The sequence below is a fragment of the Monodelphis domestica genome, chromosome 1 (assembly GCF_027887165.1).
Source record: "Monodelphis domestica isolate mMonDom1 chromosome 1, mMonDom1.pri, whole genome shotgun sequence".
NCBI lineage: Eukaryota > Metazoa > Chordata > Mammalia > Didelphimorphia > Didelphidae > Monodelphis > Monodelphis domestica.
In genome coordinates, this window is record NC_077227.1 from 212,235,502 (window position 1) to 212,252,858 (window position 17,357).

At 38.2% G+C, this 17,357-nt stretch overlaps 1 protein-coding gene across 2 annotated transcripts in view; it reads right to left on the bottom strand.

Annotated features, from left to right (window-relative positions):
* AKAP6 (A-kinase anchoring protein 6) overlaps window positions 1-17,357 on the bottom strand; it is a 616,970-nt gene that overhangs the window by 511,729 nt on the left and 87,884 nt on the right. The gene's annotated exons all lie outside the window — the stretch shown is intronic.

The following is a 17,357-nucleotide window of genomic DNA, read 5'->3' on the forward strand; positions in this document are numbered from 1 at the left end:
AAAGATATGATATATTACATATATAATATACATATACAATATGCATCATATATATATATATAGTGAAGAATACCAAGAAGAACCTTCCCTTCCTTAAAGTAACAATTCTGTAGAGAGTAAGAATGCTAATATTGTTTTATTAAAGAATTTAAGTAACAAATGCATTTAGAATACTTCATGGAAAACTATGAATAATAGTCAATAGCTTAGAAGAATAGCTGGAAAATCTTAACAAAGCAGTGGACACAATGAAAAAGAACAAAATCAAAAGAGAGTAAGATTGATAGAAACCATAATGTCTCTACAATCTAGGGAAACTGGCTTAGAAGCAAGAGCTCATAGAGAGCGTGTAAGAATTACTATCTTCCCAGGAAAAAAAGAGACAAAACCAACAAAATGAATGCCATGATAGCAAAACAGTAACTAGGCATGGAGAAAGCAGAAGGCAGGAATACTTTCAGTGGAAGACTATTCTCATGAATAAGTGGGTACCTGAAAGAAATAATTTTCCTGGTTACTCAATCCCCAGTCTCCTCAAAGAATAGAGTCTTTTCTTTTAGAAGACAAAGGGTCAGGTTGAGACAAAACATAAGCAAATATACCAGACTCCTTCAAACAACAGCACATCTGGTTTGCTATTTGTGCAACTTAAGAGGAAGCAAAATGCTTACTAGCATTGCAGTTCTTTTACAAACAAACAAAAAGGGATCTGAAAGGTAATACACTAGCATTAAGGTTAGGATTTTCAGGACTGTTCCTGTCACTTACATCTTTTCATGCTACAAAGAGTGTTTGCTTTTCCAATACTTTGATGTCATGCAAAAAAAAAATAAAAGTTAATCATCTCAATGTATTCAATAGTATATTATGATCAAGCTTTTTTCTGAGTATCCTATTTTCCAAAGAGAATGAAAAAAGTCTCTGGCATGCCTGTCTTTGAAGGATACAATGGGTTCAAGGTAAAAAAAATCACAAATCCTAAAGTATTTCATAATACTTTAATTTAGAATAGATCAAGGCCAAGACAACCAAGCATTTCTAGACAATCTCTGAATATTCTAAAAGAACATCTGAAAGAATATTGGAGGATGTTGTGAAGTAATGAGTAGAATAGTATAATGGAGTAGGGTGTGGTGGTGCATGAATATAATCCCTGCTTCCTGCTACCTGGGAGGCCAAGGCTGGCAGGTATCTAGAGTGCAGGAGTCTTGAACAGCAGTGGGAAGTTTACAGGAAGTATGGCATAAACATGTTAAGTTCTTGGGGGTACAAAGACCATCCAGTTGCCTAAGGAGGACCAAACCAGCTCAGGTCAAAAAACAGAGCAGAGCAAAGCTCCAGCAACAATCAAAGCAAGACCAGATCTATAAACTGTCCCAATGTTTCCAGCTTGGCTGAGATCAGAAGATCCAATATCAAAAAAATCATCATGGATCAAAATTCTTGAAGTAAAGAAGCCTGAGGTTAAAATTCTATTGACATATACTGGCTATGACACTGAGCACCATTTCATCTCTCAGTGACCCAAACAACTCTTTAAGACTCTAAGTCACAGAATAGTGGCTGATCAGAATTAACAGGGGGAGATTATTCACTGGGGGTCTCCATACTAATGAAATTACATTCAGAATTTTTTTAGATAACATATATATGTAGAGGCCAATGTAGTAATGAATTCCGCCTTCAGTCCAACTGAATTCTTCTTAATTCTTCTTTTTGTTTCTTTTTAATTATCATGCAAAACACAATTCCATATTGGTCTCTGTTGTAAGAGCAAACTCATACATAACAAAAACCCCAAGATGAAACCATAAATATATTGATGTGAAAGACAGCTCTAACAATTCTTTCTCTGGAGGTGGATAGTATTCCCCATGATAAGTCTTTCAGTATGGTCCCATATAATTGCAATGCTGAGAGTAGCCAAGTTTTCACAGATAATCATCATACAATATTGCTGTTATTGTGTATAATGTTCTCCTGATTCTGCTTATTTCACTCTGCTTTGGTTCCCTCAGATCTTTCCAGCTTTTTCTGAAATCATCTTGCATATCATTTCTTATAGCATAATAATATTCCATTATCGACATATACCAAATTTGTTCAGCCATTCCCCAATTGATGGACATCTCAATTTCCAAATCTTTTAATTCTTATAATTAAGAAGAATGGTATTGTAGTTAAAATTGGCTTTGAAGTCAGGAAGACTTAGGTTCAAATTCTGCTTCTGATATTTACCCAAATGTGTAGTCCTAGGCAAGCTATTTATCTTCTCAGTGGCCAAGAAACAAGACTATAAATTATTGACAAGGGTTTGATTTTTATTGGTTGAGGAAGTTCTTCCCACCCATGAAATCACAGATATGGTGAGAAAAGGAGAAGAGAGGAAAGGAGAAAGGAGAGGAAGAGAGGGGCAAGACAGAAGGGGAAAAGGGGGGGGGGATACCTAAATTAAAAGCAGGTGTCTGATTAAAAATTTGAATTATTTCAGTTTTTGTCAGTAGGTACACAACTAGGTGGTAGAGTGGATAGAGTACCCTGCCTAGAATTATGAAGACATCTTCCTGAGATAAAATCTACTCTCAAACATTTACTTACTGTGTGTCCCTGGGCAATTCACTTAACCTTGGTTGCCTCAGTTTCCTCATCTGTAAAATGAGCTGGAGAAGGAAATGACAAATAACTCCAGTATCTTTGACAAGAAAACCCCAAATGGGGTCACAGAGTCAGCTAGAACTGAACAGCAACCACTAGTATCTAGTATAGTACCTGGAACACAATAGACAGAACTTGTTGGGCAACTAATTGATTAGATATGGCATATCCTGAATGCTAATAAACCAACCCTAATACATTTCTTTTGTGAAAAGGACTTTTTTTGAGGGAAAAAAACTTCACATAGCATGCATGATTGTATTTTTCTCATTTATTCTCATTTAAGAGGCTTAAACAAGGGAAAGGAATGGGGGTAAGAAGTGGTAGATCCTTCATCTGTGGATTAATTAATCATTTATTAACTCCTCCCTGAAATTTTGGTTAGATCTCCCTATCAATGAAATAGTGGTTTTTTTTCTTTTTTAATGCAGCTTCCAAATCACAAAAGGGACAAAATTTGCCATCCAATTAATATGCATGTCTCCATTCACTTCTCCCCTACCCCACCATCTACAAAGAATCTTGAAATATCAACTGGAAAGAAGCTTTCATTTGGGAGCTAAAAAAAGTATGAATGGACTATATGACCTCTCAAAGTCTTTTCTGGCCTTATGATCCTCTGACAAATTATAAATTCCAAGAGGACAATGGTAACCACTTTCTCAGGGATCTTCCCCTTTCCAAGTCTTTGATTTTGTACTCACCACTAGCCATTCCACCCACCAAATCTAGCCATCATCACACATAACATGTGAGAACAGTTATAATCATCAAATGATGATTCAGAGTGTTGCAAACTAAAAAAATAACTCAACATTAAAAAAAAACAACAATTCTTTGTTACCAAAAGTTACTCAGAGCCGCTCTGACATTTAGGAACAATGAACTATTTTCAATTGTTTCTAAAAAGTCACCGGAATATAATGTTTTCAATTAAAGCTTCTTTGGGTGAAAAGTTCATTACCATTTCTTTCAGATGGCACAACTTTTCTGCCTTTGTGATTTCCCATTTATTCTGAATCATTTGTTAACAAGTACAAGTGAATCAGACATAATTTGCTTTTATCATTGATACTATTTATCCCATAATTTTAGCTCACTGTTTCTAAAGTTGAAGATGGAGGGTGAGACTCTCTGTCCAAAATTAGGTGTTTGTCATATTGATTCACATTGAAATATGTCTGCCCAGCTGCAAGCCAATGAAGAAATATCACAGAGGCCAGTAGCATCACCCAAAGATGTCAGCAGCTGTGGAGAATCACAGGTGTGACTTGTTCCACCACTCACCTAGGTGCCCTGGACATAATTCCCTCATGTATGTTTATCCCACCTAAAATCCTTTTATATGACCATTTCTTCCAATAAGGGCATATGTATTCATGAGAGAATGAGCTCTAGGTTTGGGGTCAGAGGAGTAAAAAGTTCTGTTTTCAATTTTATTTCACTTTATTATTTCTATTTCATTCATTACTTTGGAAAAAGATAAGTACTTCAGTTCATTTTACCTCAAAACAAATAGAACCACATTATTCATAAATGTATTTGACGAGCAAAATTTTGGAAACAAATATCAATTAAAATTGAATCTAAAATGTGAAATGATTTAAAAAACCCAAAAACAATAGTCATGATGGACAATGGTTTTTCTTAGTTTCAAATATTGTTGTTATTCTTGGTTTCTGAAGAGGAAGAGTGATAGCAAGGGATGATGTCTTAACTTAAGCCTAAATTTGATTTAAGTGAGACAGGGTTGCACAAAGTCATCAGTCTCACTCTTTCTTCCAGAGTCATCCAAGTCCAGAGACAGGACCAATGTCAAGATGGCAGGTTATGACCCAGGATACAGTGAGTTACCTTGGCATCTTTGATATCTGCCTTCTTCAGCCACCTTTATAGCTATTGGGAACAAATTGTTCTCATCTGCCCATTATTCTGGAGGCAGGGGGGTGTCTTTGAATGCTTGAGAAAGTCATTGCCCTAACTCAGTAGTTCTCAACCTTTCTAATGCTGTGACCCCACAATACAGTTCCTCATGTTGCGGTGATCCCAAACCAAAAAATTATTTTGGTGGCTACTTCAAAACTGTAATTTTGCTACAGTTATGATTTGGAATGTAAATACCTGATATTCATTATGTATTCTCATTGCTACAAATCAAGCATAATTTAAACATAGTGATTAATCACAAAAACAATATTTAATTATATGTTGAGAAATATTAATCCAGCAGGAGGCAGCCTGAGCGCTGGGGCAGGAGGTAAGTCCTGCCTGGGGAGGAGGTCCACAGACGCTGCCTTCTTCTTCCTGTCGTCTCCCTCCAGCTTGAGCTGAGGCTTCACTTTGGTGGGGTTACTCGGCTCCATTATCCGCTCCAGGACTCATTCTTAACCACTCTGAAGCCAGCGCCAGGGTGTTCTCTCTGGGTTTCTGTTTGAGTCCGGTCTCCAGGCAACAGGGTAAATCCATCACCCCTCATAGGGAGAGGGCTGCTGATAAGTAACTAATATTAGTACAATGTGCGGGCAGCAGGGTCCCCGTTCTTTCCGAGATCTTGCTGTAAAGTAGCATGATTTCTCAGCGGCTAAAGCCATCAGAAATACATATTTTCCGATGGCTTTAGGTGACCCCTATGTTTTGGTCGTATGACCCCCGCTAGGGTCGCAACCCACAGGTTGAGAACCACTGCCCTAACTCATTATCAGGTTTGAGGTTTATCAGTTACCATCAACCTGGTTTAGCCTCTCTGCTCAGAAAGGTTTACTGGGATATGGCTGCTTCACCTGCTATGGTGACAATTGGGTAAAAGGTAGATAGATGAGCAGCCCTGAAAAGAACTCAGCAAGTCCTCACACCACAGGTGATACTCTTCTCTGAACACTCCATACATCACAGTTTCAAATATATTATGCAAGGGAGCATGGAAATTCAAAAGAAGAAACAATTTAGATGGGTTCATAGATATCATGACACTACTGTGTAGTAGCAATATAGTAGAGACTATATTATATAACCTCTTATTGACCTCTCAGCTTTGTGATTCTATGATCAAAAATTGTTCACCAGGGAATTTGACCTAATTTCTTTTTTAAAATCTTGGCAAATAGTCTGGAATATGAGAAAAGTAATTTTCAAGTTCCTTCTCTCCCCACTGAGTCATTGAACACAATGTAGTATTGTAGAAAGGGTACTAGATTGGAGTTATTGTGCCTAAATGGGACAGGAGAAGGAGAAATTGTTCAGACATTTCAGTCACGTCCCACTTCTCATGACCCCGTTTGGGATTTTCTTGGCAAAGATACTGGAGTAGTTTGCCATTTCCTTCTTTAGCTCATTTTGCAAATGAGAAAACAGAGGCAAACAAGATTAAGTGACTTTCCTAACATCACATAGCTATTGAGTGTCTCCGGTAGAATTTGAACTCAGGTCTTCCTGACTCCAGACCTAGCACTCTAACTACTTCACCATCTAGTTATCTGGAGACAGAAGACTTGAGTTCCAATCCCAAGTCTACTCCTATGTAACTGAACAAGTCACTGGGATTCAGTCAGGGGCATATTAGTAAATATTTTAAAACTGACATGAAAAGGGAGATGAATATATTAATAGCATTTTCTCTATCAGTCTCTTAAGTCTAGATCATAAATAAAATAATAAATCAACTCCTGATTTGTAGCTTTTGCCCATTTCCAAGGTGTAAATGCTTATGCTGAAAACTTAACAATCTCCTTGCAAACTGATGAGAGCTGACTTCAGCAAACCTCTGGCATCGATTTTCTTGTCCATAAAAATGAAGGGATTGTAATAGATTATCTCTATATAAAATGAAGAATTTGGATTAAAAAGTCCCTAAGGTTCACTCTAGGTCTACATATATGTTTCTATATGACCCCTAGGCAGGTCACTTCATTTCTGCTGGCCTCTTCATCTAAAGAATGAAGGAGTTGGACTAGAATCCTTCCAAGATAACCTTCTATTTCTATACATATGATTCAAAGCAAGCTATTATATATATATATGTAAGATATACTTTAAATAAATTGCCTGTGAGCATTCAAATTCATTGGAAGAGAAGAGTTGTTTATCTTCTGTCTTGGAATCAGTACTACATATTGGTTCCAATGCAGAAGAGCAGCAAGGGCTAGGCAATGGGGGTTAAATGACTTGCCCACAGTCACATAGCTGGGAAATGTCTGAGGTCAGATTTGAGCTCAGGACCTCCCATCTCTAGGCCTGACTCTGATTCCATATGAGTTGCCCAGTTGCCTGCTAAAATACTAATTAAATACCCAGATGCTCTTGGTCCTGGCTTAAAAGTTTTACACAATAAATAAATTGACACATTTTCTACCCTCTATGTCTAGAATAGTGCTGGTAAAAATTAAGTCTATTTTACTTCTCTTTCTCTTTGTCTCAGTTTCTCAGCTGTAAAATGAGGACAACAGTACTGTTTACTAACTTGTCTTATAACATCTGATTAAATCTATTAAATTTACATTCCAGAATCCCAGAGTATTGCTGTTATTTTAGAGTCTGGAATATTCACAATGCTACAAAAACTGAAAATGAGAACTGGCCTATTTTTGTAAGGTATTTTGGAGTCCCCGCCTTGAACTGAAGGTCCAAAAACAAACTTAAAAAAATTTTAAAGAAAATCACATATACTCATAATGTAAAGTAACTTACTCATGACAAAACAAACATTTAGGAAAGAAAGTGAAAAAGTTTGCTTTGGTCTGAATTCAGACTCTATCAGTTCTTTCTCTGGAAGCAGATGGCATTTCTTTAATCCTTTGGGATTGCTTTGGATCACATATTCAATCATTTGTTCATCCATTCCCCAATTCATAAATATCCACTTCATTCCCAATCCTATGCTAAAACAAAAAGCACCACTATTTTTCCCACATCTGGATCCCTTCATGATGGCTTTGACCTCTTTGGAATGCAAGCCTAGTACTAGTATCAGCTGGGTCCACCAAGTTCCAGCTCAAAAGAAAGGTTAGCTCAATGGATGGATTAGTTCACAAGCTTTTTATGACCAGATTATCCACAAAGAGAGACCTAAACCGGGCCAGAGTTTTAGTTCTGTCTTTCTTACCAGTTAATTTGTCTGAAGTGGATTTCTTTTTCACTCCTTTAAGCCATCTTAACAAATGTTATCAGGCTAGGAGAATTTTTTTTTTAAAAGGGATATTCATGGGCATCTCTCTGTAGTAAGCAACTAACTTCAACTCCACTTCTTCTCCCCCCTCCCCTCCCTATTCAATTGTAAACAGCTAGGATCATGCCTTTCCTCTCCTGATAAAACTCCACTGGATTTAACTCAGCCATCCACCAGACTAAAGCACCATGTTCACAAAAGGAGGAAATTCAACCTACCTTTCCCTTTAAAGACAGGGGCATTTCTAAGCAATTACACAACAGAATGTATCTATTGTATCATCAAAAGCAGCTGGGGCTTTTTTTCCCCACCTTTACTGCCAGGTGCAATCTCTAATCTTCAGGCTCGACCAGCCCAAATAATTAAGCTATTATTTGTCAATGCTGATTGCTGTATTAAAAGAAAAAAAAAAACACCCTAGAGTCCCCATGGATTCAACAGCAATCTTCTGCTTTTCCCCCTTTTGTCCAACCCCCACGCACACACACTTTATTTAGGATTTTCAGATCTAACTCTCAGACTCTAGTTTTAATAACTTCGTATCCCTTCTCGATTTAAACCCTTAAACCCTTTTCTCTTCACTCCTGACTCCAAATGGATAAATATGATTAATGCCTTATCCTGTCTTCATGTCCAGATTCTATGTGTTCTATTTTGACCTTAACCCTGTGGCCCTATGTCTCACCCCACCATGGTTGTCTTTGTCCTGGGCTCTCTTCATCCCAACTACATATAACTTCTTGAAAATGTATGTGATAAAAACAACTGTAGAATGAGGAGACAAGAGAGACAGAGGGTAAAGAGAGAGAGGAGAGGAGGAACAAAGAGAGAAAAAGAGGGTGAAAGGGAGGAGAGAAAGAGGGGGGGGGAGTGGGGCAGAGACAAAGAGACAGAGAGGGAGAGAGAAAGGGAGAGAGGAAGAGGGAGGGAGAGAGAGATGTATGTGTTCAAAACAGTGCATCCCATAAACTCTAACATTTTTTTTAAATCCTCCTTAGTTTAGCTTTTAAAATCCTTCACAACTAGCTCCAACCTATCTTTCCAGCTTCATTACGACCTTATTTCAAACAATTAGCAGGATAATGAAGCAGCGACCTCGGTTAGATTCTCTTCCTCTTCTGAAACTAGCTACGTGACCATGAATAAGTCATTTAAAAATCCTGGTTGGGTCTGAGAGGGAAGGGGGAGGAAAAGAGAGGGAAGGAGAAAAAAAGAGAGATAAAGAAGGGAAGGACAGGAGGTGAAAAGGGGGAAGGAGAAGATGGAAAGGGAAGGGAGGAGAGGAAGAGGGGAAGAGTTTGGCAGCAATCCAGAAGACACTTATCGCCATGCCTCTGCAGTGGCCACCCCTGTACCTATACCCCCATAATTGTGTCAGTCTCTTTCTTCCTTTAAGATGCAGTTCAAACCCCATCATCTGAATGAAATCTTTCCCGATGTGTGTGTGTATTATTTACGTATTGTCTCCCCCATTTGAATGGAAGTTCCTTACAAGTATTCCTGATACTTGTATCATCAGAACTTAGCACAGAGTTGTCACATAATAAATAATTATTGACTGACTGATGGCTTCACTAAAACCCAAACTCAAGTAACTCTCCACTGTTGAGAGAGAGGCAGAGAGACAGAGACAGAGAGATGAACTAATGTTTATGTATCTTCTTAAGATTCATGAAGTGCTGTGCAACTATCACCTCATTTAATCCTCACACTAACTCTCTGAAGGAGGTTTTTTTGGCTGCTTCTATGACTTTATCAGTGTTCAAATTTCCCAATAAGGAAATTCTTCCTACCAACATAGATGATATGTTTGGAGAAACATAGGAAATATGGGACTAGCCCAAGATGATAAAATCAATACGTGTCGTGTTTCTGGGTGGGACTAAACCCCAAGTTTTACTAACTCTGAGGTCAGTTCTCCATCCACTATGTACAATGTTTCCTTTCAAGAAGTTGGTACGAGGGAGCAATATCTGGGTGGCTCAGTGGATTGAGAGCCAGGCCTAGAGATGGGAGTTCCTGAATTCAGATCTAACCTCAGATACTTCCTAGCTTTGTGACCCTGGACAAGTCACTTAACCCCCATTGCCTAGCCCTTACTGCTATTCTGCCTTGGAACGAATACACAATATTGATGCTAAGACCAAAGGTAAGGGTTTAAAAAAAAAAAGGAGATACTATGGATACTATACCACCATTGACAAGGGAGCTGAAGGAAAGTGTCATTTTTTCCTAGCTAATAGGAGGGCTTGAAGAATTATAGAAGGCAGAAGGGGAAAGCCCCAGAACTTGGAAAACCAGGTTGTGGATACATGCATTAAACAGCTGTTTTGGAGTATTGCTCCTTTCAAAAATGAATGTAATCATAAGCAGTTGAAGCAATCTCTGGCTCAATTAAGAAGAAATTTGCCTGGATAGAATTTGCAGCTACACTAGATTGGTGAATTCATCCTCACTCCACTTCTTACTACCTCTTCCCCACCTCTACTGCCTCATTACTGTCTGAGGAATTGGCATTGCTTATGCCAGGGAGTTTCCTCCTCCTATTAAATCTTGCTTTTTGTTGTCTGTACTTTTACTATGGTTTTCATCTCTAAATAAAGATAAGTTGTTTTTATTGCATTCTAAACAAACATTTACTCTAAATGAGGGGATATTTTCTTTACTATGGGGAAAGACAAAGGAAAACCTCCAGGACAAATAGCCCTAGACTTCATAATAAGCCTTTATCAAAGTGTCTGTGTGTCTGTCTCTTTGTTTCTCTGTCTCTCTGTTTGTCTGCCTGTTTCTCTGTATCCTCCCTTTCCCCCTTCTCTGTCCCTCTCCATCTCTCTCCTTCCCTCTCTGTCTGTCCTTATCTCTATCTCTGTCTCTCTCTCTCTGTCCACCCCCTACAGAAAAGGACTTCAAAGATTTATTCCTGGTCCCACTGCTAGTGTCAGAAGAGGGTGGAAATCAAACCAAAGTTTCAGTATCCACTTTTAGTTTGCTAATTGTTTAGTCTCTAAATAGTCATCAAACACCTCCTGTATACAGAGAGAATGTATTTTCTATACCTTAAAATAAAAGGGGGGGGGCACAGATGGCTCAGTAGATTGAGAGCCAGTCCTAGAGATGGGAGGTCCTAGGTTCAAATCTGACCTCAGATACTTCCCAGCTGTGTGACTCTGGGCAAGTCACTTAACCCCCATTGCTTAGCCCTTGCCACTCTTCTGCCTTGGAACCAATATACAGTGTTGATTCTAAGATGGAAGATAAGGATTAAAAAAACAACAACAATTTTGTGACTGAATACCTATGATTTTTAATAATTTTTCAAAAGTTCATAAAAATCTAACTGTGCTGAGTGGCTCAGTGAATACAGTGTTGGTTCAATGAGTCAAAAAGACTTGGATTCAAATCCTCTCTCTAATTTTATACCTATGAGAAAGCTATTTTGCATCTCCAATGCTCAGTTTCTTCAACTGGAAAATATAGGTTGAAATAAGTACCTTGTAGCATTGTTCTGAGGCTCATGTATGTATGTATGTACCCTTTGAAAACAAAAATGCCATATAATTTCTCATTTTTAAAGCATGAAGAAATCTTAAACCTAACAACTTATTCTGCACCAACTCTTAAATGGGATTCAGGGAAAGCATTTCCCTCTGATGGTTTAGAATTTAATCTAAAAAGAATTAGAGAGCGTGATAAAGCTTTATCTCTACCTCACTTCTGCCATATTAGCTGATAACCCAGAATATCACATCCAAAAACTGTAGCCCATAAGGCCCCACCCATCATTGTAGGAACTGGCCAAGCCTGTTAGGTGAAGGAAGTTTAGTCAGGAAGTGAGATAATGCTGGCCAAACTTTCTTCCATTAAGGGTTCTGCAAGTTCCTGGATACAGGAAGACATTCGTTCTACTAGGAGCAAGGGACCATCTTGGTGAGATGATTGATACAAATCATGTGTCTACCTTGATAGTCATGCTCATAGTAAAACCTACAGTAGCGACATCTTGAGAAATCGTAGATAATAAGGGAAAATACTATTTATGAAAGGTTGGAGCAGGTAGAAGACTCACTGGATGAGTTAAAGGCAGAAAATATTTTAAAAATTAATTTTCCTCAGCTTTCTGAATAGGCTCTAGTAAACAACTTTTAAAACAAAATGTTAGGTGGCATAGCGGATAGAGTTTCAGGCCTGGAGTTGGAAAGACCTGGATTCAAATGTGGCCTCAGATACTTCCTAGCTGTGTAACCCTGGGCAAATCACTTAACCCCCATTACCTAACTCTTGCAGCATTTCTACCTTAGAATCAATACTTAATATTCATTCTAAGACAGAAAGTAAGGAATTAAAAAATGTTAGATCCATTGCAGAAACTCAGATGAATGAGGGGAGAGGAAATAAACTGATACCAGACAGAAAACATCACAGGAAGTTTGACCAAGAACCTTATTCATCTGGATTCCATTCAGTTCACTTGATGAGATCACACAATGTATGGGCAGGTAATGATGACAGAGACACTGAGATTTTAAGATAGTCACAGCTGAACCACACAAATGATGTGAGATACTTTGGTTAGCACTAAAGTGACCAAAACCAGTGACTCATTCACAGTCCATAAAATGTCAAGAAGTGTTTACAATTTATTGATCCTTTAAGAGATAGGAACAAATTGTTCCATAAATTGGATAGAAATAGAGGATGGGTAGCAATTGGTTAAAAGGCCATCCATGCACCTGAGGACCCTCAAAGAAACTGTAGACCTGAAAGGCTCTGAGGAGTTGGTTGGGCAAAAACAGTGACTTCAAATTGCTCCACAACACAAAAAAATATTTTTTCAATATTAACATTTCCTAGCAATTACTGGTGTGGTTGTAAATCATAATGTGTCTGTCATCTAAGAATCAAAATGGTGGGTGAATAAAAAAAAAAAGATAAATTGACTACAGGATAAGATTTGCCTGAAAAAAATGGAATAGAAGTATTTATGACCAAATGAGACATAGAGAATATTAGGAGAAGCAAAATGCATAAATTTGATTATATTTAAATTTAAAAGGGTTTGCACAAACAAAAACAGTACAGTCAAGACTAGAAGGAAAACAGAAAAATTGGGAAAAAATTTTAGAGCAAGTTTCTGATAAAGGCCTCATTTCTCAAATGACTTGTATTCTTATACATTTCAGTCAGTTCTCTATGTATTTGAGAACTGTTGGTTACCCTTACCATGGTTTAACTGGTCTACTGAGACAGTTTTACCAAGATGTGACTCCTATATCTGCTATAGCCATAGTGGCGAACCTTTGCCCTCTCTGTGGGCCCATGTGCTATTGCTTTCTATTTGTCTTTATTTATTGCATTGTTTGTTACTAGAAAGCCAGAGAGCTGCAGGGCCAGGTTGCTCCCCACCCCCTCACCTGAGGACATTCCTCCCATCACTTGCCCCTCTAAAAGGTTTGCCATCACTGTGCTAAAGCTTCTTGGAGCCATAGTAAGAGCTGGGTGAAAGGTGGATGAGCAGCCCTGAAAAGGGCTCAACAAGCTCTCACAACAGAGGTGCTAGTCTTCCCTAATACCCTATATAAACCAGAATCAGTTCAGAATAACAATTAAAAAATAAAGATAAATAGAAAGCAGTAGAAATCATAGGCATATTTCTAGTTGACACAGGAAGGACCCTGCAAAAATCACACACCCCCAGTAGAGGAAACCCAGTACAATAATAAACCCCACAAAAAGTAGACTAAAAAGATTTAAAGGAATGACTTCAGAAAATAGATGTGAAGAAGTCATTTCCAGGAAACACTTCAGGTTTTCATACACTCTGAATCAGTACCACCTTTCATATTTTAATATTTTCTACTTAGTGTTGTTTTTTTTTAATATGTGAAAGAATCATTTGTTTAAACAAACAAAACTGAGAATTTCTCCTCCCATAGAGTAGGGCATTAACTTCATATTTTAATACAGTTAAAATGAAAATGGTTTCTTTCCTCTCATATTTAGGGATGATGGCAGCTATTAGGCAGCTAAGTGGAACAGAGGGTACAGGGTTAGATTTGCACATAACTCCAGGAGACCTGAGTTCAAATTTTGCTTCTGATACTTAATATGTGACATTGGCAAGTTAATTCATCTTTCAGCCTCTCTCATTTGTAAAATGAGGGAGTTGGGCTTAATGGTTTTCAAGGTCCCTTCCAGCTCTAAATCTATAACTTTATAATGTTACCTCTCTCCCAGGACTGATGTGAGGCTTAAATGAGCACTTTATGAACTTTAAAACACTATATAAGCATCAGTTTTTATTATCCTGAAATTTGATCAATCATTTATTAAGTGATTACTGTGGGTCAGGCATGGTACTAAGTGGTAGGGATATGAATATTTTTTAAATGACATAGTCTCTGGCCCCAAAGAGACTTAACATTCAATCAGGAGAGACAACATGCACATAAAATTTACTTTAGGAATTGGGGAAAGGATACCCACATTTCTCCCAATATGAAATTCACTTGAACAATAAATCTTTTTTTAACCCTTACTTTATATCTTAGTAGTAACTCTAACATAAAAGAGTGAGTCGCTAGACAGTCAAGGTTAAATGAGGTACCTAGGGTCACACAGCTAGGAAGTGTCTGAGACCAGATTTGAACTTAGGATGTCCTGACTCCAGGCCCATCCACTCGCTGTGGCAGCTAGCTACCCTCACACTGGATTTTAAAATGTAATTAAAATGAAGCCCTAATGAATAATCATTTTACCCAATCAGAGAATTAGAAGGGATCAGCTCTCAGCTAATGAGGCAGTTGGTGGTGGATGAGATAGCTGATAGACTAGGAGTCATCAAAATGTGACCTCACAAACTTAGTAGCTATGTGACCCTGAGCAAATCACTCTGTTTGCCTCAGTTTCCTCAGCTATAAAGTGGGGATAATAACAGTAGTTACCTCATAGAGATGTTTGAGGATCAAGTGAGATACTATTTATAAATAGCACTTAATACAGTTCCTGCCACTTTATCAGTGCTATATAAATGCTTATTCCATTCTGTTCTCTAATCCTCTTCTTTCCATCCAATAGACTCAATTTTGCCTGCTGGAGCTACACAGAACAAATCTATTGCCCTTGCTCTATCTAAGTTCTCCTGTGATGTTTGATAATTGGGCAATCATCCCTGGAAAGGAGGGCCCAAGTCTTCTGGAAATCCCAGACAGAATAGAGACATTGTTGTAATGTGAATATGCTAGTAGTCACTGAAAAAGAAGTATACTTGGCTGCTTAGTTCCTCTAAATGTACCCAGAGTAATTCAAGGATCTATCTTTTTTAAAAGGACAAGGTAAAATCTGAAGTCTTGGAAATATATCCTTTGTTCCCACATAAGCCACATACCTTTCCTCAGTAGCATCCCCACTGTGTCTGAGAACTTATCAAAAAAGACATGGCCAAAGATGTCAATTGGCAATTTTTTTCAATTAGGGCTAATAAAGGGGGAAAGTTCAACTGTAGTGTAGCCAAGGGTGAGGAAGTGTGTTCCAAAATGTTTCTGACACTCAGAAATTTCCTTCCTTGTGGCAAAACCCCAATGGCCCCACCCTATTTACATTTCTGGCCATGGTGTTCTAGGGCCTCTGCCAATGCCAATGCCAATCTACTCTTGTCCTGCTTATGTTTCTTCTCTGAGAACAAGTGATCACAGGCACAATACTCATCACTTTTCCTTCCTGACATATTCTTGGAAATGTTTAAAAACAAACCCAACCTATAATTAATAGCTCTGATCAAGATAAAAAGCTGCAGTTGAATCACACTCAATTAACAATTAAATCTAGGGAAACACTTCTACAGAAATGTCCATATTCTTCTCATTGTTTTTCCAACTATTAATCTGGAGACGATATTTCACCAAAAAGACTTCCATCAGCTACTATGTCACCTTGGAAAGTTTAAAAGATATTGTTGCTGACCTGAGTTCTTATTTTTTCTTTTTAACCAATCTTCATTCTCCATCCTCATACAAATCAATCAATTCAAAGTTTAATTTGCAAAGGATATAAGTCCTTTCCCAGAAAATACATTTGAAGCCTCATCCATTTTTAAAAATTATATTTCTCAGAAGATATTTCTCAGCTCTTTGCCCATCTTGTCCTAGTTATTTCCATCTGAATAATACCAATTCCTTGCTAATCAAAGGCTCTTCCCTACTCCAAAAGTCAACTGATGGTCCATGAGTCAACTTTCCTCCTCTTCCTCTCTTCGCCCCTGCTTAACCTAACCCAGTAATGGTGAACCTTTTAGAGATCAAGTGCCCAAATTGCAACCCTCATGCCTCATGTGAGCCCCCCACCTTATCCCAGACAGGGGAGGGAGGAAGTGCTCCCATTGGGCTGCTGGGCAGAGAAGTGGGTCATATGAGAAATGTCCTCAGGCACACATGGAGAGGGGGAAGGGAGCAGCACTGTCCAGCATATGTGCCATAGGTTCACCAACATGGACCTAATTTGTGTGTAGAAGCAACTCAGCAAAGCTAAAATAGCTCCCTGGGCTTTGGAGGGAACTCAGACACTTATGGAATGAGGGATTCAAAGCATCATTTCTCAGAAGGTTCTTCATCTTTAATCACTTTCCCATCATAGCATCAGGAATTGCACATACCCTATAACCTCTTGTGAAATTCATGACATCATTTGGTTGGGGGACAGGGATGGGCATAGAGAGGAGAGCTAGAATGGTTCTGGAATCTTCGAAGTTTCTGAAGCATTTGAGACCAGGATGGGATGTTCCCCAGCTAAGCTTCATTCATTGGCATCCCTTGACTTGAATGTCCAGGAATCCACTGAATCTTTGAGGAAAAAATCATAGGTTCATGGACTGAGTACTATAAGGGAATTTATAGATAATCTAATTCCAATTCCTTAATTTGAAAGATTAGGAAACTGAGGCAACTATAAGCGAGATTTAAAACCAGGTTCTCTGATTCCAAATCCAGCACTTTTCAACTTGCCAAAAGTCCAAGTGAAAAGCCTAATCTGGTTGTATTTGGCCCCAGTCAGACTTCAGGCTGGGTTTTAGTCCAACTAGGGATAATTTGTGTAGGAGAAACTATGCACCAAACCTATACCCATTTTATGGGAGAAGATAGTCAAGTGACCTCTATGCCAAATCACAGTCATTCCAATCCATAGCCCTGTGCTAGGAGTGCTGAGCACTACAACAGAACCGAGTAATTATTTACTCATTAATCACTTGACAAAAAAATCAATTCCAGTATGAAAAGAAGAACACTGAAAAGTATTTATTGTCATTAATTGGTCCATTTATTGTCATTAATTGGTCCATTAGTAATAAGCATTATTTAGGTATCTACTAGGCACTGTGCTAAGTGTTAGGGATACAAAGAAGGAAAAAGATGGTCTCTGTCCTCAAGAAGCATACAGTCTAATGGCAAGGAACAATAAGCAAACAAATCTATACAAACAAGTTATATATGAGATGAATAGGAAGTAATTTGCAGAAAGAAGGGTTGGGAAAAGCTTCCAATAGAAAGTG